Source organism: Lutjanus erythropterus, chromosome 7, assembly GCF_056507025.1.
Source record: "Lutjanus erythropterus isolate fLutEry1 chromosome 7, fLutEry1.hap2, whole genome shotgun sequence".
Classification (NCBI taxonomy): Eukaryota; Metazoa; Chordata; class Actinopteri; order Lutjaniformes; family Lutjanidae; genus Lutjanus; species Lutjanus erythropterus.
The window spans coordinates 27984169-28008221 of record NC_139323.1 but is presented as its reverse complement, the minus strand read 5'-3'; the positions used below and the strand labels follow the sequence as shown (position 1 = coordinate 28008221).

Here is a 24053-nt window from a genome sequence, read left to right as displayed (position 1 = left end):
GCAGGGAGGGAGGGAAGAATGGAGGGAGGGAAGGAGAGGAGGGAGGGAGGGAGGGAAGAAGGAGAACTGGCAGCTCTGCCTCCAGACTCTCATATGGACAGTGGATCTCTTGGGACAACTGGTTGAAAGTCTCTCTCTGTCTCTACTGTTACTCCTGGCTGTGTGTGTGAGTGGCTGAGTGGGTTAGTGCTCTGCTGAGTCTCCAGAGTGATTTATCAGGTTTGCAGGGAGGAGACAGAGGGAGAGGGGAGAGGAGAGAAGGAGAGGGGGGGGGGAGACAACTCCGGTAGCAGGGCAGGCAGCAGTTACCAGGCTGCTGGCAGGGTGTGTTAACTCCACATCTGACCTCTATGGGAACAGAGCAGCCTCCACTCCTCTCCTCTCCCCTCGTGGTGGCAGACTGTGGGAACACGGGGGGGACAGATCTTCATTTTACCCCCTCTTGGGCTCTGGACAGAGCGGGACATGACGAGACAGGACAGCTTTGGCAGCGAGAGACCTCAGCGGGAGACCTGGGCTCAGAGGATTGCGCCGCCGACTGATTCTTGGATCTGAGATGGCACAGTTGGCACAGTTAGCCGTGCACTTGTCTAGTCAGTCATTAGCAAGTCAGATGTTTAGTTAGTCAGCCAGTAAATTGGTGAGTGGGGTCCTTCCTCCCCACAGGGTCAACTCTCCCACTTGTGCATATCCTCATCTGAACTCTGAGGTGACTCACATTTACCGAATAGCAAAAACGGACCTGTGGGCATGGTGAGTGGCAAACACCCCTCTCTGTCTCACACACATTTTTCTCCTTTGACTCTTTTCCTTCTGTGGGTGTATCGTTCCATTTCCAAATTTTATTAGTTTTGCTCTGTTGTGTGCCGGTGCTTATTTTTTGAACCTTTCTTTTTTTCCTTTGGCAGCTGACTTGTCACAAACACAACATAAGACAACAGATATGATCAAAGCTCCAGTCTGATGTTATGGAGTTTATTCACTTGTCATAGTTGAGCTTTGATCTTTTGGTGATGGTACTTGGGAAGACAGCACATCTGTTTGTATGACAAACAAGTAGTTGGTTTTACAGCCATCACTGGCTTGCCAGTGATATTTCACATGGTTGGTTTAAGCTTGTTTATGAGGGTCTAATGAAAAATAAAATCTTTATTTACTCAAGGCTATTTTTGAGCGTAACATAGTGGGATTTTGTTCTGCCAAATCAATAAATATCTTATAAAAGCTGAATAAACCTGCATTTGATTTTGATCTCTGTGAAAAGAAAAACAGATAATGTTTCACACACACACACACACCTGCATGACTTCTGGCTGCTGTACCAGCACTTTTTCTCTGTAAACTCATGACTGTGGGGGGTTTTTGTAGAACGCCATAATCTCACCACTGTTTGGAAAAGGAGTTTGATGTGATAAACTAACCCTAAAGTCAAGTGCACAGAACATTTTTGGACAAATAGTTCAAATATTTGAGCATGCTCCAAGGCTTTATCTGGGTCTGCTAAATCAGTGGAGTTGTTCCCATGTGTAGGAAACATGTGACACAGGGGCAAGGGTAATGCTTTTACACAAGTTTTATACCTCTGGATATACAATGTGTTTTATGTCAAATGCAGCAGTATAAATGAGATAATAATGTTACTGTAAAAGTTAAACATAATTGATTCCATAGCAGCTTGGAGCTGCATTTAGTAATATTTTAATGTTTATACGAATAACAAATAATTGTTTATTGTAAGTCATAAGAATCACTCGTTATTGTAAACAGACCACTAACACCCAACTATGTATGCGATTTTTAGCCGTGTTACCACCCAAAGTACATGATTGATTAGTCTCAGGAACTCCTTTTCAAAATGCTAAAAGGTCCCTTCAGCCTGTTGTTGTCTGTGTTTCTATCATGGTGCAAAGATCCACAAAGATAAGGCAAATTTGTCTGTTGAAGTATGAAAAAGCTACAGCTGCTATTGCACATCTTTTTTGCATACAACTGCATAAAAAAGAAGCCTGCCATCGGTCGATCTGTCATATCCTTTCCACCTTTCCATTGGTTTGTATTTGACCAATCAGAACAGTTCAGTGCTGCAAGCCCCACCCTCACAGTTCCTGTACCTTTGGAGAGTACTACCCCCGAGCAGGGACTTTCTGGGGGTAAAATAACTTAATTTAGACCCTGGTCTCTGCGGTGGAGACTCACACAGGTCCTCCAAAGGTTCTTAGTCCCTGGGGAACGTTCCAGTGGTGGAAACACAGCTTTTTAGTTTCTTTTTTGTGGCATTTTGGTCATTTTTTTTGGTTCCCCTGCTCACAGATACACTTTATGTTTGAGCGTCATTAAAACGTAAACAGCCATTTACAGTAAGCAAGCTTAGACTAGCAGACACCACATGCCAAACACAAAAAGGCAAAGAGCTATGTAAAAGACTGGCTGTTGAAGAAAGTTAAACATTTAACAAGATAACAACCCAGATAATTCTTCTGCATGAGTTGGTCAACCACACTAATGCTAACATGCACATAGTGAATTTTGTGGATGAATAATAGACTCTAATAGAGCTCAACAGGATACATGTGTTGTTCTGTGGCTGCCAGAGGTTTAAGATGGTAATTACTGCAACTAAGTTAGCCATAGTAATTTGATAAACTTATGTTATATTACAGGGATAGTTCAGATTATTTAATGTGGGGTTGTATGAAGTAGTCAGTGTATTACCTGCAGTAGATGCTGGATGACATGCCTCCAGTTTGGAGAAGCAGGGCAGGACACCAGTACAGAAACTAAGCAATGCACTCCACTGCTGTGGACAGGATCAGCAACAAAACATATTTTAGCCACTTAAAAAAGGTCCAATTAAAAAATAATCGATATCAGTTTAAGTTTATGCTGTTTTTAGAATGTTTTCACCACTTTACTTTGCCATCAGACATCCTTTTCTGATGGGAAACCGCTGTTATATAAGCCAAATGTGGCTCTCTCCACACCAACCAAACTCCACAGGCAAAATCAATCATTTTATTCTGCAGAACACAGGAGTTATGCATCTACTCCTGCCTTGATCTGGTGTTGGTGTTGTAAAAGGATAGTTCAGATTCACCCAAGTCACACAATAACACCAACAAACTATGAGATCGAGGCAGCAGCAGCAGAGTGATATTTGGCTTATATAACAGCAATTTCCCATTACAAAATGATGTCTGATGGCAAGGTAAAGCGGTGAAAATAGTGGATTTTGACTTTTTTTAAGGAGCTAAAATACCTTTTGTTGCTGACCTCGTCCACAGCAGTTACTTAGCTTCTGTGCTGGTGCCCCTCTCTGCTTTTCCAAACTGGAGGTGTGCCAATCTACTGTAAGTAATACACTGATTATGGAAGAATACCTCATACAACCCAACTATCATTTTAACACTGTGTTTCTGTTTTTTTGCCTCTTAGTGGTCAGATATCATTTGATTCAGTTTAAAATCTAAACTCTTCTTCAGAAGGGGCTGAACACTGCATATTCACTATCTGTGGCAGATGTTGACATGGGCGTTGTCTTGCGGAACAATGAACAGATGTTTGCTATTTGGGTTTGGTTGCTAATTTTGCTGTCATCGATAAGAATTTATGTGAGTGTGAGCACATGTCTCGATGTGGTGTGTGCATTCCCCTGCAAGAGGTGCACCTGTGTGACTCTATAGTCGTTTGTTAAGTGTGTGTATCGGTCCTGGTGCCCCGTGTGCGCGGCCACATGGCCTTCTCCTCTCTCATGGTTTCCCCTGCACTTTGTGTGTTCACTGGTTCCTCTCAGATCATCTGCGGAGTGTTTAAGTGCACGGGACAGCATGGTTTCCCTCAGCCCTTTCAGCCCGGCCATGCGTCTACCACAGAGAATTTCTGTCTGAGCCGAGGCAATTACAGCACACATCCAAAGCCATCTTAGCCAGGGACCAAATGAAGGAGCCTTTGATAGGCCCCGACTGATGCATATTTACTTTTTACGACCAACCAAGTAGTAAACAGCTTGCCTTGTTGGCGCTGGAGCGAGTCTTTAAATACAGGCCTGTTCACGCACAAACACATAAACACACACACACGCACACACGAATAAAGAAAAACTTTTCAAGAAATCAAGAGAAAGGTATAAAGCCATCTTTTCTCCAGCCAATACACCACAAAAATATCCACAATTTTTAAGGGACACTGCCAGCTTGATTTGTTTGCCAGCTACTGATTTCATAATCAGGTTTGTCGAGCTATGCCTTGCTGTTGTTTTTTTTTTTTTTCGGAGCTGCAGACACAGCAGCAGCAGCAGCAGCAGCAGTAGCCTCCAATTGAAGCCATGTGTGGTGGAAAAACAGGCCTCAGTTTGTGGAGAGATTGCATGCTTGGAGTGGGAGGGAGCCTGCCGGTTACAGAGGTCACAATCCGAACACGCCAACTCCTCTTGGCCTTCTCACACGCCATGCTGACGGGCGCATCTCAATAGTCAGTCAGGAATCCCTCCCTTCACTCCCCTCCTCACCTTTGTTGGACTTAAATAAGACGTATCTCCAGATTCTTCTGCTATTTCTCCATTTTTATTTTACGACTTTTATTGAATATGACTTTTGGAATAATTCAGATCAAATGTAGGCAAAAAAGGAAAGGGCGCCTAGCGAGCTTTTGTTCTTATAGGAGGTGTCTGAAATGGCAAGAACGCTGTGTTCAGGGTGTGCCACAAATAAAAAAAGTGGTTGGTTTAGTTAGGTCTGGTATGAGACTTTAAAAGAGTTAGCTCTACTACTAACAGCACTGATACAGCCCAGTGTCCTCAGATGAACCCAGCAGTCCTTTGTTGTTGTGTCTGAGTTTATTTCCTCAACAGCTACGTCACTTGAACACAATCTCACGCACATATACAGCACGTATAATCTCTTTTATCATCTTTTGTGCGTCACTCTCTCTGGTCTTTTCACTCTTACACTACACCTCCCTTTATTCTCTGCTTCTTTCTGAGAGTCTTTCCTTTCTAGTCAAAATGTTATCAGCGGAGCCACAGCTATTAGCTAATAGCTGAGATAGCTACTACTATCAGATTCAGAGATAGCCTATGCCAGGCTTTAATGCAGCTGTGCCATTTCCTCTCATGCATCGTAATGGATCATGTTCCTGTCAGCGCACGAGGCCGGATCATTTTTTCATTTCTCCATTGTTCCTATAAGAGGTGAGTCAGTGCCTCTATAAAGATAAAACTCAAATGATTTAGCATTAAGTACAGTGCTTTTTGACATAAAATTTCCCAAATCTGTTTAGTCTCATGTGTCTCACTCTGTTTCATTTCTAAGAAAAGGTTGGTAATGATTGATTTTGCATGAAATTACATCCCCACCAAATTGCATTAAAGCTATGCAAAGTGGATTATTGTTAATGGGACATGAGAAAAAGCTCCTATGTGATGCCTGCTCCCTTCATCAGTCACATGTGAGGGCTGCTTTATCGGGACGGACTGATCTAATGAGCTAAATAATGAAGCTCAGACCCAACAAGCTCTGCTAATGACTTTTTAATGCTCATGGGCTCTTTAGTTACCAACAGAGGTGTGATTGGTTGAAACAAGGGTCTCGTGTTTTATCTCACTGATCAATTCACCGTGTCTGATGTAGTAAATGTAAACATACGTAATATATCAGTGCTATTTCTTCCTGAGCAGAGGGTAAGCTTAAAGCGAGCATGTTGTTGTGACGTGTCTCAGACCACATCTGAATGTTAACGTGTTAATAGTTATTCTGAACGGACATCAAAACTGCAGAAAAAAGCCTGCCGTCAGAGATGCCAGCTCACATGTTCAAGTGGTGATAAAGGGAGCACACTTTGAATTAGTCTCTCCTCAGTTCATGCAAGTCATGGTGTTGTACTCATTTGTACGCCCAGAAAGAGACAGAAGTGGTTGTGACTAAAAAGAAGAACTTAAAGGTGTGTTTAGTCAGAAAATGAAGCCAAATTTTGCCCCATGTCATTTTTGCAGTCCTTGTAAATTTAGCCTAAACAGCAAAAGTACAAAAGTGGACAGATGCTGGAGCAGATGAGCCCTGACCCCTGGGATAAGCTTGCAAAAACGTGTTTTTGCATCAATTTGTGCCACCCAGGGTGAGTTCGTACAGACTCATGTCTTTCCATTAACTTAATATGCCTCTAAAATTTCCTTCATGTTACAATTCTGCTGCTCCTTCACCTCCACACCCGAACCATTACTGTATCAAATGGGAGTGCTTGTTGGACTATCAGGTGTGGAAAGTTAACGTTCCTGTTCTGACATCAGTAAAATGTGGTGGAGGGAGTTTCAGATGCTGTTTGACAATCCGAAAAGGTGCAGGCTATTCTAGAAAAGACGTTTTTCGTATTTTCAGACCGTGTTGGAAGACAAAAGTGTTTGCAGCTGTTTGAATAGCTTCCCTTGGGGGCATGGTGAAAAGCCCACTGCTGTAGAGAGGGTGGAGATGTGATAATTGTTGGTGATGGTGATAAATAGGCACATTTTTGTCACTTTTGGAAGACATTCATAGTGTTGCACTCCTTGTGCACACAAAAAGTGACAGAAATGGTTTGAATGACACACCTGTGCAGCAATGGTTAAGTGGGCGTGAATGTTGGAGTGTCAGTTTTGGAAAGCATGTCCTTGTTTGAAACATACTGACCCCTTTACCGTCTGCTTTGAAGGGTTCGCTCCCTTTAAAAGGCTGTGTCATTAAAACAGCTTCATATTTCATATAAGAGCTTTGCACGCTTTTCAGACTAGACATTATGGCATCCATAAACTCAAGCTTTTCTAATGCAATTAGACTTGATGTTGCTCTCTCTCTCTCTTTCTCACATACACACATTCTCACATACTTATATTTCTCTCCGTCTCTTGTTTCTCCTCTCCGCTCTTAACACTTTGGCTGTTTTTTGAGAGCAGTGTGACAAATCACAGTGGCAGTGATGTGTGAGATGCAGGGTGACGTCAGGGCTGGACAACTGCATTCAGATGTGAATACTACACCCGCGGTCAACACCACATATATCACAACATCTCCGCTGTAAACACACTGCCAACTGCCAGGAGCAGAACTACATGAGAAACTGCTTTTCAGCAAATGGTGTGGCTTTGTCACTTTATAGAGAAAACGGAGGGAGAAGCAGTTGTTGCAACATAAAGAAAGTTAGATATTTGTGGGTATTTATTTGTACGTTTCATGTTTTTAGGGTGCCGAATGCCACTTGAGCTCAGTATTATTTCTAGTCTCCATCAGCCTTTTGCCAAACAAGCAGTTCTTCCTCCAGGCTGCGTGAATGAGGTCATTTTGTTCGGCTAAGAGTGCAAACGTTGTGCTTTCTAAATGTGGTGACTTGTGCACACCTTCAGCCTCGTGTACAATAATAAGTTCCATCAGGCCGTAAATTATGCTCACGTGGACTCACACAGGCTGTAGACACGGCAATATGCTTTCACAAACCGCAAACAAATGACAATAAAAGTCACGTTCAGTTGCTATAGACACATGGAAATCATGCAAACTCACAGTTACATAGATTTCTCATTGTTTCTTCATCCTGCAGTGGATTATTGACCTACCATAGAGCTGAAATGATTAGTGGATTTCCTTAACAGAGTTTACTACACACACCCAGGGGCTGGTCTTTAGCTAGGTTATATACAGTGTAACTAATAATAATAATAACAATAATAAGTTTATTTATGTAGCACCTCTCAAAAAGCAATATACAAAGTGCTTTACAATGGAGCAAACAGTTAAAACATTACGAGATTTCAGGTTTAGGCAGGGTTACAGTGCATTTATATAGCAATATAATAACTGGTGGGTGGCTGAAAAAATACATTTGAATATGTCAGGTTTTGCTCTGGTTAAATAATAATGAGCTTTATGTTATTTTATTTTTTACTATTTATTCACAATTTTAATTAGTACACCAATAAATAAAGTAACTAAAAGAATAATATGAACATTACTTTATGATCAAGGTGTGTTAATGACATTTTAGTTTCATCATTACCACATCCAACCTCCATATGCCACCCTATAATTCATCCTACTTGCCAAAATCATGTCACATAATAACATAATTCATTAATGCCTGACGCTAATTTCACCAATCAGTTATTTCCCATATCGAGCTTTCACACCCAGCAAACAAACACTGACTCACAGTCATGTCAGAGGGCACGGCCACTCCTTTTGATTCACTCACACTCTCACCATTTTGTTCTTTTCTTTCACACTCAACTCATGCATGCAAGCGAACAACACACGCACCACCGTGGACGCACACACACCCACACACCCCCACACACACACGCAGGCAATCCCTCATTCCACTTCCCTACAACTGTTCAGAGAAGCACAACTTTATGTTCCACGTCTCACAACCTAGACAAACATATTTATTCATGATGCCTGAGCAGGGAGGGGCGGACTGTTAACGCTGGCTGACAGGGCAGACATATTTCTCTGTCTGGAAGGATTCTTCACGCCTTCATTAGGTTGTACAACATGTACTGCTGTGGTTCTGCACATAAACACCAAGGCTGCAGATGTCACCAAGTTCCTTTATAAAATGATGCACACATGCGATTGAGAGCCTGTCAGCGGACATCATGATGTTTTTATGGACCTGCAAGTGTAGACAAGAGTCGACTTTCCACTTCTAAAGACAGGTCCTGTGAATTTTCTTTGTAATTATCAAGATTTTAATATGCACTGATGATAGTGCTTTCAGATGGTATCTGTACGGCTGCAGCTTTGATTATAGATGGATCTCAAGTCTGTCCTTCAGTCTCACTCATCAGTCTCACTGGAATTGGCACGCAAGCTGTGACTGGAACTTTTTAATCACTGGCATATATTATAGTAAAAAATATATATATTTTATTTTATTCAACAAAATTCAATAAATATGATTTTTTGAACTGAAAATTCAGTAAAAGTTAATTTATTGACCTGAAATCTGGTTGTTTATTGGGAAACGAAGACAAAATAAACCATGTCCATTTGTTATAAGTTGCTATTTTCTCAAGAATATTTTTTATTGAACTGAAGTGAAAACAAATGATATGTCAATTTTAACCAAATTTACACTAATATAACCAACATTTGTTAGTATAATATACACAAATTTGAAGAGTGCACAACAGACATCTCAGTTTTACAAAGCACATCCATAATAAAAGAGCACATTGTGTAATCTCGTCCCACTCATCCCTCAACCCCACAAGCCACATCGACAAACCAGAGTACCGTGTATGAAAGGGTGCTCAGTCCCTGGAGTATTACTGGAAGGTGTTTTGTATTTAGAGAAGAAAGAACGAAAGGAAAAATAAATAAATAAATGTTTTAAAAGGGAGATTCAGAAAATGATAAACTTCTTCCAACTATATTACTGACAAGAATCAACAGACAGACAAAAGACAAAAAGATGGTGAGGAAGTAAGTCTTTCGCTGGAGACTTCCTGTATCTCAGGAGAGGTCCCCACATGTTTTGGGACTCATTGTGTGAGTTACAAACTGAGCAGTGGATCTTTTCAAGGTGTAGACAGGACATAATGTCCCTCAGCCACTGAGCCAGCATCCCTCCATCTCGGTAATACTGCACATCTGGCCAAAAGAGAGGCGAAGGCCAATGTGCGGCATTTGATTGGAGTCAGGCGCGCACCATCCTCTCCAAAAAGCACAATCAGTTAATCATTTTGGGAAATACATAACATTTGCTTTCCTGCAGAGAGAGAAGAAGACAGAGAGTGCCCTCTGTTAGCACAAATACGCAGTAAGGCTACATCCAGCAGCCCATTAGCTTAGCTTAGCACAAACACTGGAAACAGAGGAAAAAAGTTAGCTTGGCTCTGTCAAGGTAACTAACTATTTTTAAAGGTCCAGCGTGAAACCTGAAGACACGTATAGTTGTGTTTTCATAAACTTCATAAACCATGCTGCAGTAGTCCAGAATGGACAAACCAAACACTGGCTGCAGCTATGACCTTTCATGTTTTTTGCAAGTTTTGCTGCCGCTGTAGGTTCTCCTACATGCTTGAGAGGTTTGAGGGGAGGGTGAGATGAGGTGTTTAAAATTTTCAAGCCCACCACTAGATGCTGCTGTTACGGTTAGGTTTTTAAATCATTTTGCAGCTTCCCATTAGTGTTCCTTGTGTAGTCACATGCAGGCAAACAAATTTTGGTCAAAGTACGTATATTTTAGCATCAAAATGCTGCTTTTCCCAAGCCTCTCCTGAAAATGTTTTCCCACATGACCTGATTTAAGTTTCTGCATGATGATGTTGCTACACAAACCACCTAGGATGAGGGAGGGGAGTGGAGGGCATCACCACTTTTTGTTAACAGCTGAGTGGGAGTTTCCATTGGAAGAAACAGGAAAAGAGCATAGATGGAGTCACCCTCTAATTTCAAAAATGAATGAAAACAGTTACAAGTTGCATGAGAACAACTGATTATAGTGTTTCAAAGTCTTCAAGTGGAGTGACACATTTCAATACTTCTTAGATCATTAAAAAAGAAAATCAAAGCACAGGCAGAAAAAAGCAACCCACCTATCTGGAGTTCCCTCTTGTGATAAAAGAAACTCCACATGTATTTCTCTGATCATTTTGACTGTCAAATCTGGCGATGACGATGTATGAAAAGCGATCAAGGAGAGACTGTTGAGACTCAGCCCTAGCCTCCTCCTCACTGCTCAACAATCCTGTCATTATTCCTTCCCCACCAGGGTGGGCCCGGGAATTTTCCCTGCAAAACAGCATGAACAACAACAACAACAAAAGATAATGATACAGGGTGACGTTACAGTTTTTCAAGAAGGAAGTTGTAAAAAGACTTTGAGTTTGTTTTTTCTTTTATGGAACCACCCATCAAACGTCATGCCATCTACAATGGGAGAACAAATCAAACGGACCTCTCTGACCTGAAAACTCCTGGTTTAATGGGAAAGAAAGACACAACGGAATCCATTTGTCATAGGTTGCTTATTATTTAGTAAAGATCTCTTCATGGCGCATCTTCTCCTTGGCTGACATTTCATTGTGGGCGTATTGATATCCAGGGGCAGTTTGCATTGCCCTCGCCATTTCAAACAAGCAGTGTTTTCTTTTTGCTCCTGCGTTGCTTTAAACAAACTGACCAGGTAGCTGGCTCTGCATGTTCCAACCAGACTCCACATCTGCTGCATCCTGCTGATCCGTGCAAGTCTGCACAGTCATTCTTCACATCCCACAAATTTAATATTCTTTGTTATATCATCTTTCATCCCAGGGTTACACGAGTGGTTTGAAGTGCATCATAGATTATCATCAAGGTCTAATGTAAAGGTTTTCCTTTAGGCTCTCTGATGAGTAATGTACCCTACATCTCTTCTTTTTCCTCTTTTCTTTCAGGTCACAGGTGCTCCACAGCTGCTGCGGACGGAGACATCTGGAGCCCAGGAGGATGTCAGAGGAGATACAGAGGGCAGAGAAGGGCAGAGAGGTGGCAGGGTGGATCCAACGTCTGCCCCCCGGCTGTGGTGGGGAGGGTTCCTGGCACCGTGATTTGATGCACAAAGAGAAACAAAAATCACATTGCCAGGGATTTCCACCCTTTCACAGCTCAGCAGGTGACCGCGTTGTATTTCCACAGTGGGATGCTTTTGTGTAGTCTGTGTTTTTTCAGTCATGATCTGACACTGGATGTTGCTATGGAGTCAAAGGAATAAATATTGGAGAGGTTAGACGGATACTGTGATCTACTCTCTCAAAGGACTTCAAGAGGTTAACTTTGTGGAATCAGTTACTCACATGGAAAACTTTGAAAGAACATGTGTCTCCCTCAAAGGGAGAGGTTGGATTATTTGATGTGGGGTTGTATGAAGTTCTTATCGATTATCAGTGTATTACCTACAGTTGACAGAGGTTGGCGTACTCCAAGTTCTGAGAAGCAGAGAGGAGCACCAGCACAGAAACTAAGCAATGTACTGCTTTGGAGAGGGTCAGCAACAAAATAATCTGGCAACTTAAAAAAACAGGCCAATATCTGTTGAGGTGTACACTATATTTAGAATATTTTCACCACTTAACCCTTACATCAGACAGCCTTTTCCATTACATAAGCCAAATATGGCTCCCTCCAAACAAACCAAGCTCCATAGGCAAAATTAGTCATTTTACCTTGCAGAACATGGTAGTTGCTGGTCTACTGCTGTCTTGATTGTTTGTTTGTGTTGTTGTGTGACTCAGTGGATCCAAACTGACCTTTTAAAAGTCTCACAATAACACAAACAAACTCACCGATTAAGGCAGCGGTAGACCAGCAACTCCTGGAGTACTGGAGGAGGACCCTCACGGAGTTTGTTTGGTAGGGAGAGAACAATATTTGGCTTATATAACAGAGATTTACTATCAGAAAAGGCTGTGATGCCAATTTGAAGCAGTGACAATATTCCAAATATAGCACACGCTTATACTGACATTGATTTTTTTGAGTGGACCTTTCTTTAAGTGGCTAAAATACCTTTTGTTGCTGACCCTGTCCACAGCAGTACATTGCTGAGCTTTCATGCTGGTACTCCTCTCTCCAAACTGGGAGTGTGCCAGCCACCATCTACTGTAGGTAACACACTGACTATCGAGAAGTACCTCATACAACCCCACATCAAATAATCCAAACTCTCCCTTTAAGTTAAATGTTCAGCTGTCTGAAATTCAAACCGCTTTGAGTCTCGCCTTTCAAATCAGCCAGAGAGTTGATGTAAATGAGAGCCACACGGCTTTACACGATAGAGCAAATTTTTGGCGGCAGATCACGTTTCGGCTCTTGGATCTCAGATTTATAAACAAGGACGTGATTTTGATGCTTCGGGATCCTCCATTGGCAGCACGCTCTGAAACACAATACGGATGAAGGCGAAACAAACCTCCACATCATAAGCATTGCTCGGCTCTGAGACCCGCCAAACTTCACCGCTGAGCAGTCACGTAAAGGTCTGCGTGAGTCTCTGTTCCCTGAAAAGCCAGCAGCCACCCACTTGCTAAAGGCACAGAGCTTAGCTAATTGGTGAGCATTGATCCCTGCTATGTGTTGTTCACAGTGGCTAAGTTCAGTGCCTGAGGTGAAATAGTTGATTCGGCGGAGGGGATTTGTTCCGGTGAATGGAAAGAACTTGATGATCTCGGATATGAAGAAAGGAGGAGGGAGGGGGAGGAGGAGGAGGAGAAGTGACGAGAGATTAGGTGGGGAGTGAAGGAAGGAGGTGGGAAGACTAAAGGTCCCTTGTAGGAGCTACGTCAGGTTAACTGTGTTGCTGTGGACCATATTCAGATCTTGGTTGTGCAACACGGTCTAGACGTGGGACAAGCTGTACCGTTTCTTTTATTGTGCTTGCCTGAAGCAACAACGGTCTTATCTTACCTTGTGCATCTGGCAAGAATCATCATGCATCCCAAATATGTTTTAAAGTGCTTCAGCGAGACAGTTGGACCAAAGTTTAACGTGGACTGAAAAATGCCACAGGTTGTATTGCAATTTAAGGAATGTGGTGCTAAATGTGAAACCCGTCTGGGCATGCCCAGTTCATGTCCAACCGAGTTTGTTCAGGGCTAGTGTGCCAATATTTTGGTGCCGCGTGACAGCCTGGACTTACGTGGTGGAGAAGAAACCTGCAAACCCCTTGTTAGCCCTTTGATAAACCCCTCCATATAGCTTAGCAACTAGTGATAGCATGCCTGTCAAGCTTTGAATTTCTCAAATACTCGAACACTGTGTAACGCTGATGACAACTCCTACTGCACATATCATTAGACTATGGTTTTGTAAAAACAATGCCCTGTTAGTCATGCTTATTTAAAATACTCAAAAGTATGTTAGCTAGCTAAACAGCCAAAAAGGGTTAAGCAAAATTGTCTGTCTATAGTCTATTTTTCCTTTTCCATACTCATAATACTAGAACTAACTAAACCAGCTCTGTTGTGCAAGAACAACTTCTTCATTTTTTTTCTGTGATGACTGTTTGGAGCCATTAAAGGTAGTATGTGGGGCAATGTATTACTTCACTTTGCACTGCTGTCGTGCGAACAGATTGTAACGTAACTTAAAAAAAAAAAAAAAAGAGACCGTCCACGGCTTTCTTAGTTCCCTATATGGACAAATTTCAACATTAAAGATGTTTTTCCAAAATATGTTTATGCACACTCCTGAGTGCCTTGCCTCTTCAGCTCCTTTACAGTGCCAACAGTCTGCAACATTAGCTTACGTTAGCTTAGAAATGGAGGCTGCTAACATAGTGGTACCCACCGTAACACAAGCCAAACTTTACTTGCCTCATCTATCAACAGCCTTATGTATGTGACATCACTGTTTTGGCTAATGCCCAGGATCCCCATTTGTCTTCTACCATCTGAAGGGCTCATTACAAATCACAAATAATTTTGAGTTGTAATTATGCTACTCTATCATTGTAAACAGAAGATGTGCACGAAAAGTTTGATAGATGTGTAGCAGATCTGCTGGGCTTAGCAAACAGTAAATTCACCCTGCTTTTACAGTGCATGTTCAATTTTCAAGAACTTTATTGTCAAATTGAAGTGTTGCATATCATATTAGACCTTTTAAAAGACGGCTTCCGAATTAGCATGCAGATTGCACACTGTTTTGTCAAATGGAGGGATGTCCGGGCTGTGCCCTCCCGTGCCTACTGAACTGGTATCAGTGTTTTACCTGAAAACTGGCTCAGTTCAGCAGGAACAGGAGTGGAGCCCACTAACTAGCAGGATCTTTGTCCCATGTTACCTCATCAACTTCCACTGAACACGCTGAAGGCAGCCCAGCCCAGATTTCTTTTGCAGCGTTCTCATGTTTAGTTGACCACACCCACCACAGAGCGGTGAGGGGCGTTAGCCTCAAGTCATTGGCCCTGATGAAAATCAAACCAAAGCCCTCCAACCTGTCAAACGGCAGCACTGAACCCTGAAGCGTATGCAAGGCGGTGCAGCTCCAGTTACATGACTGTCCCTCTCTGTGCTAAAATATGAATGTTTCATAAGCAGATTTACCATTTTGTGCTTGATAGGTAGGCCTGCGCGTCCTGAGCCGCTGTGTGAATACTGTTACATACTGATGCAGTCGATCTTGTTGTTCTGCTCAGCCTTCATGTTTATTTCAGCATTCTTCCCTTGAAAAGGCTGAAAACGCGTCTCTCTCTCTTTCTTTCTCTCTCTCTCTTTTTTTTTTTTTGTCTTTCTGTGCTGTCAAAGGCCAGACAGAGACTGGAGTTCATTGTCAGGTAATCCCAGTGAAATGTCTGCTATGCCTCTATAATTGATGTCACCCAGCAGTCCCCATTATCAGTGATTGGGAATGTGTGCAATGCTGCTTCCTCCCCACTCTCCATTTAACTTGCAGCCGCCAAAGGAAAAGTACTTCATCTTGAAGATTTCATACCCACGGGAAAATGGAAGCTCATTAGCAGGCATGATGAATCTGCTCTTATCCAGCTACTCCACCGATCGTGGCTGGCACCATAACATTACGTTTCTGTTATTTTGAATTTCTGTGAATAAATGTTCCATTCAAATCCTGAAGAGATCACCCAAAAACAGGTTAGAAAGTTCTTTTTTCATTGTGTCAGCAGTGTAATATTGACTTCAGGGCATTGTTTCAACCAAGTGCTGCCACTGACACGTTTTCTATGATTTGTGTAAGCATTTAATCTAACTGAATGTGGAAAACGACGGTGCATGAAGTGCATTACTCTAAATGTCAGTAAGTTTCTAACTACTTTCAACCATTTGAAGCATGATTTATTTTGATGTTACAGATGCGACCAGGTGTTCCATTTCATTACTAATCCAGCCACAATTTAATGTAATAAAGATTAAATGAGCCTCAGAAAGAATTTGAGCATTGTTCTTTTTTTTTTTTTTTTAAATTCAAGATAATATCATTTATGCCCAGGAGGGGAACATGTTGCAGCAGGAAAGAACAAAGGTGGAGACCAAGATTGAAACCATAATCAAAGACGCATGACGTAACATAAGACTGAAATGAAAATAAATAAAAATGAATGTGCCTTTAAGAAATAATGTGTTTAGGGTCAAAGCTAGCACTGACGAAACGGAGGCCATGAGGTCAATCTGGGATTTTTTAGGAACCCGGGGGAAGTTTATATCTTGTACTGTGACTGCTTTTATTCAATAAAAGATCCATTAATTCACCATCAGAATTTCATCACCACCAATGTGGAGATTCTCTGTCTAGTGAAAACATTTATCTCCAAATTTGGTGATTTTGAATTATTAAGGTAAACTTGATATTGGTTCCCATTATAATATTGTCAGACCCACAATGGACAATTTAGGGCCAGATCAGACAGAGTATCGTTGTCAGGTCCAAAAACGCGGGGCGCTCCACACTGCTGCTTTGCTTGAAGCTGTTGGTGTGTTTCTTTTTAATTGTTGCTTGGCAACCACCAATCACTGGTCTTTAGCCTAACTATGATTTTGCTGTGGATTAAACTGATCTGTACCTTTTATTTTGGTTAGTTAGAAGTAGCCACCTTCCCAGGTGAGCTACCTAAATGTCTGCATAAAAATGGACACACTGGAGACACACTGGAGACAAAGAAACGGAGATCTGCAGAAAGAAGAGAAATCGCGGGGCAGCTTGCAGCTTACCCAGAGAGAATGAGCTAAGATTAGCTCAACACAAACCATTAGTACATTAGTACAGTTTAAATGAATGAAAACAACTTACCTGAAATCTGCCTGCAGATTTCTGTTCAAATCATGGTAACTATAGTTGGTAAAATTATGTAGTTCTGGGTACCCGGCAACAGCCACAGCTAGTTTTTCCTACATGATTGTTATTTCCAAGCACATTTCTCAATTCATCGGCTTGGACAAAAATGGTTTTCTGCTCTGAGGTGAAGTTTTTTCAACTCAGCTTAATAGTGCGCAAAACTGCCTTTGGAAACAACTAGAAAAAGACGCCTCTCACTGGAAAAACTGCACTCTGAACACTGTTTCGGACCTTAATCGTCTTGTTTGATTCCACATTTTCAAACCTAGTCCCTGCTGCATTATCCACAATGCAACTCACCTGCCCTACAGTTTGGTTGGACACTGGGTGTGTTATGTTATGCAAACATGACATAACTCCACATCCACAAATTTATTTCATTTTCAAACTTGTAATCTTCCAACTGAGGCTGACATCACTCGAAGCAATTTATGAGACCTTTTCCAACTGTTTTCATTCTGCAGCAGTTTTCCCCTGACCTGTAAACAGACTTTGATGTGAAAAATCAATGCCGCTCCCCTTGAGTGATTAAATGTTTGTACATGTGTTGAGAAAATTATCCCCCTTCTTAAACTAAATATCATCAAACATCTGTAGGCAAAAAGGGTGAAATCAGGACTTTTTAACCTTGAAATGTTGGTGAGTTGTGGTTTCACAGAATTTCATGATGGTAAATTAAATTCAAAGACAAAGCTACTGCAGTTACCTGAATTAATCAGTTATTTTTAAAATCCAAATAACTTTTCTTCTCTCTTCTTTGACAATGTCATGATGGTTTGCTTATTGTGAGTGCTGAAGCTGATGATTTCCTGCAAACTGCAGAAGGTCAAAGGTTCAACTTTCTATTTGAGTTACACTTGTTACACCCAGTTTCAGGCAGCCTTTTTCATACATCGAAACCAAAACTATGACAATACACATTCTTGGATTCAAATAAAAACAGACACACACATCCACACAGCCAGAGATGCAGCCTGCAGCTCTTCTTTTAGTCTCCATAGCGATGTCAATATCCCTTTTATCTTCAGGCCTCAAAGGCTGACCAGATTTCATGATGTGGCTGCTTTATTGAGCCTGATCTGCTTTGGTTGCCCCCTCCACCATTCAATCAGCGTCTGTGCGGTTCTGGCCCATGGCTGTGAGCTTGTCTGAGTAATTTGGTTTAGAGCTGAGCGGGAACATCTGTTCTACAAAGCTCTAGCTCCTTCCATTCCTCGGGCCTCATGGAAAAAACCAAGGCCAGCGGTGGGGCTGCCGCTGCAGCTCAGGACCTCCGAACCTGCAAGTCACAACCTCGAGTCCAAACCCCTCTGAAGAAAAGTCTCAGCGCTGAGAGAAGAAGAGTGACGGGCCTTTGAAATGCAAGGTTCAAATGTGTGAAGTCATGTGGGATTTATCGTTGGGCTGACAGTGATTAAGAAGAACTTTTATTGATTTCATATGTACAGTAGGATGTTTAAACTTTGAGACAAAGTGTTTCATTCAGTCTGATGACTCACATGGAATAGATTTATTATACGAACACAGTGTATGTACGGTTGTGACATGAATATTTCAGTGTTTCACTGTTATTAGTATTATTTAGTCAGAGATCTGGGGTCACAGTCATAAGAAATGCACATAAATTTTGTGCCTGTGCCCAAATCCACATCAAGCTGGGATTTATGAAACACTGTCTGGAGCCAGCTTCCAAAAACAGTGGATTGTATTTGTTTTCAAGAAATGGTGATGTAGTATAAACACCCGTCATCATTTAAAGAAATGGTTCAACATTTTGAGAAGCATGCTTATTTGCTTTCTTGCGGAAGTTAGATGAGAAGAGTGATATCAATCTCATGTTTGCTCAGTCAAAACTAAACTGGAGCCAGGAGACGGTTTGTGTAGCTTAGCACAAAGACTGGAAACAAAGGGAAACAGCTTGCCTGGCTCTGTCCAACGATCAAAAAAATCCGACCAACACCTCTAAAGCTCATTAAGTAACATGTTACATCTCGCTTGCTTAGGCCATTAAAAAAACAAGATGTGAAAATTGTGGTTTTACAGGGAGTCGGATGGACCTTCTTGACACCTTGTCTATATTGTTAGGTTGCCAGGCAACAAGGGGAGGTGCTGGTATACACCCTGTTCTGGCCCGTGTCCATACAACGTTTTTCCCTGGTAGAGGAGGACAACTGAGATGAAAAGCTTGTGCAGTGAGCGAAAAAAAAAATGCTACACGTGGGTTTTGTTTCTATGACAACATCAATTTACTAATAATAACAATAATATTGATGGGACGGGACAGGGGTGTGATGTTTTAATGATGTGTTGCCCCACCATGGGGGGATTTAATAGGCAATTAGTAGCTAACTTAAAGAAGACGAAGTTAGCAGCCTTGCTGTCTTTTGCAGAGCAGTTTAAACATGCATGGCTAGCAAAAGCCCTTCAACACACAGTTCACCTGTCATTATTATCATGTAGAAAGCAATGCCATTGTCCGATGCGTATGTTGTTTATTTCACACGAGAAGCACATACGTTACAAATCATGCCTCTTTTGCTTTTGTAACATGGGAAAGTTATCTAAAATCAGACACTGGAGCAACGTTACGTCGGTGTTGTTTGGTTCAATGTACAAAAAAAAAAAAATAAAAAATCTAATCTGCTGTACTGAATGACTTCCTTTATGGCATATGCTGCCCCACCCGTTTGAGTGCGTTTGGTTTTTTCATTCCGGCAATTCTCTATCATGGTGATCAGAAGGCGTTTAGCTGCACCTTTACCCTAAATATCACGATAACATCTTCTAAACCAAAAACTTCAACACCACACATGTTCAAGCAGAAATCTGATCTGAAATTGGGGAAAAATGAACAACAGCAATCAAGATCACATAATGTTTTTAAGCCAAAACTCTCAAAACACACACTCTATTTCATATTTGTCTTAATACATGTGTAAACCACAGAGCCTAGTGAAGTTTAAAGTAGGATGTTTAATGTGTGGAGCTACAGAGGACACAGCACAGTAACGCAAACACTGACATTACAGTTATTATTCTGTTTCAGGGCTTAAGATGGTGGCCATGGTAAACTTTATACCTTCCTAACATCAGCATGTTACCTCTGTCTCTGCATGTTAGCATGCTGATGTTAGCATTTGGCTCAGAGCATCACTGTTCCTCAATACAATCTAGCATGTCTGTAGAGTCTTAGCCCCCTGCAGAGCCCCTCACTTAAGAAACTGAAGCCGAATCATCACCCTTGGAACATCTTTCACAACACAATTAGTTAAGTGGTCACGGTGCTCAGCCAAAGCACAGCGAGAATGAGAGAGGGGATTAAGAAAAGAGAGAAAACACGTTCGCATATATTCCCAAGGTTGAGAGCAAAGTCACTGCTGATGGCCGACATCCAGCCCTCAAAGGAAAACTAGTGTTGTCTTTGGTAATTGTCTTCTACAGTCACAATGAAGAGTAAATGAAAAAGCACTTTTGTGGAAAATTTTTCATCTTGTTGGAACATAATTAATATTATTTATTTTATATTTAAAAAAGGCTCAAAACAGAGCTTGTGTTGTTGACAGTGTTTATGCCTCCATTATTTTGTATCTCATAACTTCTGGCCTGTTCTCCCTTGTATCCGCTGTCTCACTATCTAGAATCTGATAAAGAGGAAACAGCTGCGCCCAGAGATGGTGTAGATTTTAAGAGCCTTTCCTCCTCCACATGTACCCACGCTGGCATCAGAGTAAATCTCTCCAGAACAGGCTCTTCTGTGTACCTCTGAGCTATTCTTCTGTTAAGACGCAGAGGAAAAATATGCAGAACGAAGGCGACGTGGCAGCGCATTCCCCTTTAATTAAGAAACAACTGAACAGAATTCGTCTTGCCGTGTTCTGTCATCCTTCCTCGTTCCTCCTGAGCTGTTCTCTTCCTACCATGTATCCTTAGTTTACTGTGGGTATAGGGAATGACAGACATGTTTGGTTAGTGTTTATGCATAAATACAGAGACATGCATGAATAAAAAGTACAGAAATCCTAAATCAGATCCGCAAGCAACAGAGAAGAAAAGGTTGCTGTTCTCTGGCTTCCTCAGACCAGGTGCAGCTGATAGACACAGACATGTGAAGAAGAAGAAAATGGTTTTGTGTTTGATTTCTTCGTGTGGACACGCAGCGAGTACGCCCTTCCTTGTCTTTTGTTCCCCTTGTTGCAAGAGCATGATGTCACTGCCCAGAGGAATGGCAAAACACATTGATTGATTGGTATAATTGTAACCACAAAAGTGGATATTTGCACAGCCATTATTGATGTGCGCCTGTTGGAATGGGACGCTGTAAGGTAGCCAAATGAGACGGATATTTTCTGGGGGAGTTTTTTTTCTCAGGGAGCAGGTCCGCTGGGTTAAATAAAGAAAGAGTTTCCTGATTCTGCCGGTTTATGCAATCATCCTGTGCATGAATGAGAAAGACCAGATTACAGCTGCTTGACCCAACGGACACCTGGCTGTTAGTCTGCTTCATGTCACTGTAGGAACACGTTTACTGTAAATCTGTGAGTACACATACACACACATAAATGCATACGCCGAGATATGGTTAGGAACACACATAAAACATGAACAGCTGCACCTCGTGGGTTGAAATCCCAGCAGAGCCTCAAACAATTAAGATTGCTTCTTTGACAAAACACCTGTCACCAGGGCTCTTTCTTGTGAATTTCCCTGCTGTTGGATCAATAAAGTTTATCTTATCTTATATTGTAACCCCAACCTACTCAGGTACTTCTGCTGTTACGCCGAACCAAACTTCGACTGTTTCAAAATGGTAAACACGGCTCTCTGGCAGCATTTCATACACCTTGTGCATCAGTGTGAGACACCGAGGGGTGGAGAGAAAACGTGCGTAGTGAGGTTTGACAATATGTTCTGCTGCAAATGTTTCATGTGATAAAAACATTCAAGTGTCTCCAACTAGACTATGTCTGATACTTTGACATGTTTTCCTAAGTTTTTCTGTGGGCTATAGAGTGAATGAGTCCTAAAATGAGATGGCATTTTTGCACTCCCGGTTCCCTTGTCTTAAAGTAAATGTCAGCAGTTTAATTGATTGTAAAGCTTTGTCAGTACATACCCCATTTATGATTTTTTTTTTAGTGTTTACATGTCTTAACAAGTGGCTAAAAGACTCTACAGAGGTTGTTGGATACATGACACATCATCACGCTGACCACTAGTTACTTAATGGTTGTGATGTTGAAGGTGTTCTTTGTGAAGATTATCTTCCTGAACAAAATGTGTCACTGTTGTAAACTTTTGTTTGCCGCAGAGCTTACTTTTTGCACTTAAATCCAAAATCCAATGTAAAAATCCCAGTGGCTTTTTGTGGAGGGAGCCAGAGCGATGTTGACTTCCAAGCTGGCCTACAAAAATACGTCATCCCTGCAGCACGCCACAGGTACAGAGGAAAACAGAACAAGACACAGGCTCTGTCTTTTACTGTCTCCATTCCCTCATGAACTGCATGCGTGTGTGACAACGTCTCCCATCGTCTGAGTCAACACATTCTTGTAATTTTAGACATTTACTGCATTGTTGTTGTGTTTTGCCTTTAACTCAGCCCGTACGTTTTCTGTCAGTGTAGTGAGCTGTGTGTCAATCACAGTCGCAGTGCTTATTTACACAACTGTACCTTCTCTCTGGCTACTGTCTGGATTGACGAGTCAAGCATTTCTGGCCTTTGGGCACTGGTGAAGTCATATCTCTGCCGCTTCGGCTGTGCTTCTGCTACAGGTTTTCTCATAATAGACTCAAGTGGTTTGCGATCACTCTTTCCACAATGACTTAACAGCCACAGACACGATGATGGAAAGATTTGTTTCCAAAAAAAAAAAACTTTTTTTATTTTTTTTCTTCAATCTTAGTGTAGCTGATTTCAAGTGAGTAACCTAGACGCTTAGCAGATAGAGTTTTCCTTTAGTAGATCTGTGCTATTACCAATGGAACCTGTTGGTTTTTATGGACTAAAACTAAAATAAAATACATTTAAACAGGTTAGAGTAGCAACACAGTGAGTAGTGAGTAGTGCAGCTCACTCGCATGTCACACACGGTTGCAGCAACGCCTCATCTAGACATTCAGAGTCTCACACAAAACACACACATCAAAGCCTGTTGTATATTGTTACGCATTAGCTCTCCACTCTACTGCTCACAAATCAATGTGTGACACGTGTCTTAGAAGGTTGTGTATGAGTATAGAAATCAGAAGTTGTGCGTTTAGTCATATTTGAGTGAAAATATATTGTTTTTGGAAAAAAATAAGCACATACTTGCATCATAAAAAAGTACAGTGTGCAGCAGGAGTGGTTTAAGAGACGTTACTATTAACATTTTGACCTGTATTGTCTCTACAAGAAACTGGGTCACTTTATAACTGCTGTAAAAAACACATTGACATCTGCCCTGACAGAGCTGAAAAAAAAAAAAAAAAATCTACAAACCACTCCTTCAAGTCTTCACAAGTTGTGTTTGACACTCAGAAGTGGTTTTGGGTGGAGTATTCCTTTAAACTGATTGCTGTGTCTGTCAGCAATGCCAAGTGGAGTTTATCGTAAAGCTCAGTCCCGTATCTCAGTAATTTAAGTGGAAATAGACAACTTTTTTGCTTTAACTTATCATTATGAAGTACGTGTTGATTGCACAGTGTAATAGCGATAGAATAATCCACGTTTAGACCGGTTCTCTATAAGCCTTGCTTTCACTATGCAAATCTGCCTGCCACCAGGCATGATTTCTCCCAGGAGAATTATGTCTCAGTTAAAGATTACATGAATGAACAAACTTGTGCTTTTTGTCCTCACGTTTTCTTCTGATGTTACTCCCTCCTCTACCCCGACACCCACGCCTGCTCTGTCTCAAGGGTTTATGAGCTATGCAGAGTTTTTTTTATAAACATAAATTACTGTACATAGAAATAAATCATTGAATGTAACACCACTCATTGAGATTGGTTGAAAAATAAAGTTTTTCATCCAGAAAAACTGCCGCTCCCCCATTTACATGTATTTGTTCACAAGCCTTGATCAAAAATGGGCAGTGATGTTGATGTACTAAATGCCAATGCAGCATCTACATATATATGTCTATGGGTTATGGTTAGCTGTAGCAGAGTATAAGTTAATGGGGAACATATCAACAGGGGAACAGATTTTGCCCCAACACCTCCTGACTTTGCCACAGTGGCATAACAATAATACAAAGGCAGCCCGCTGATAGTCGA

General features: G+C 41.5%; 1 long non-coding RNA gene across 1 annotated transcript; it reads left to right on the top strand.

Annotated features, from left to right (window-relative positions):
* Positions 1-78: 78 nt before the first annotated feature.
* Positions 79-11733, top strand: LOC146324146 (uncharacterized). The gene is made up of 2 exons (XR_014771185.1): positions 79-753; positions 11402-11733. It is a non-coding gene; the product is annotated as an uncharacterized LOC146324146 (long non-coding RNA).
* Positions 11734-24053: the final 12320 nt, after the last annotated feature.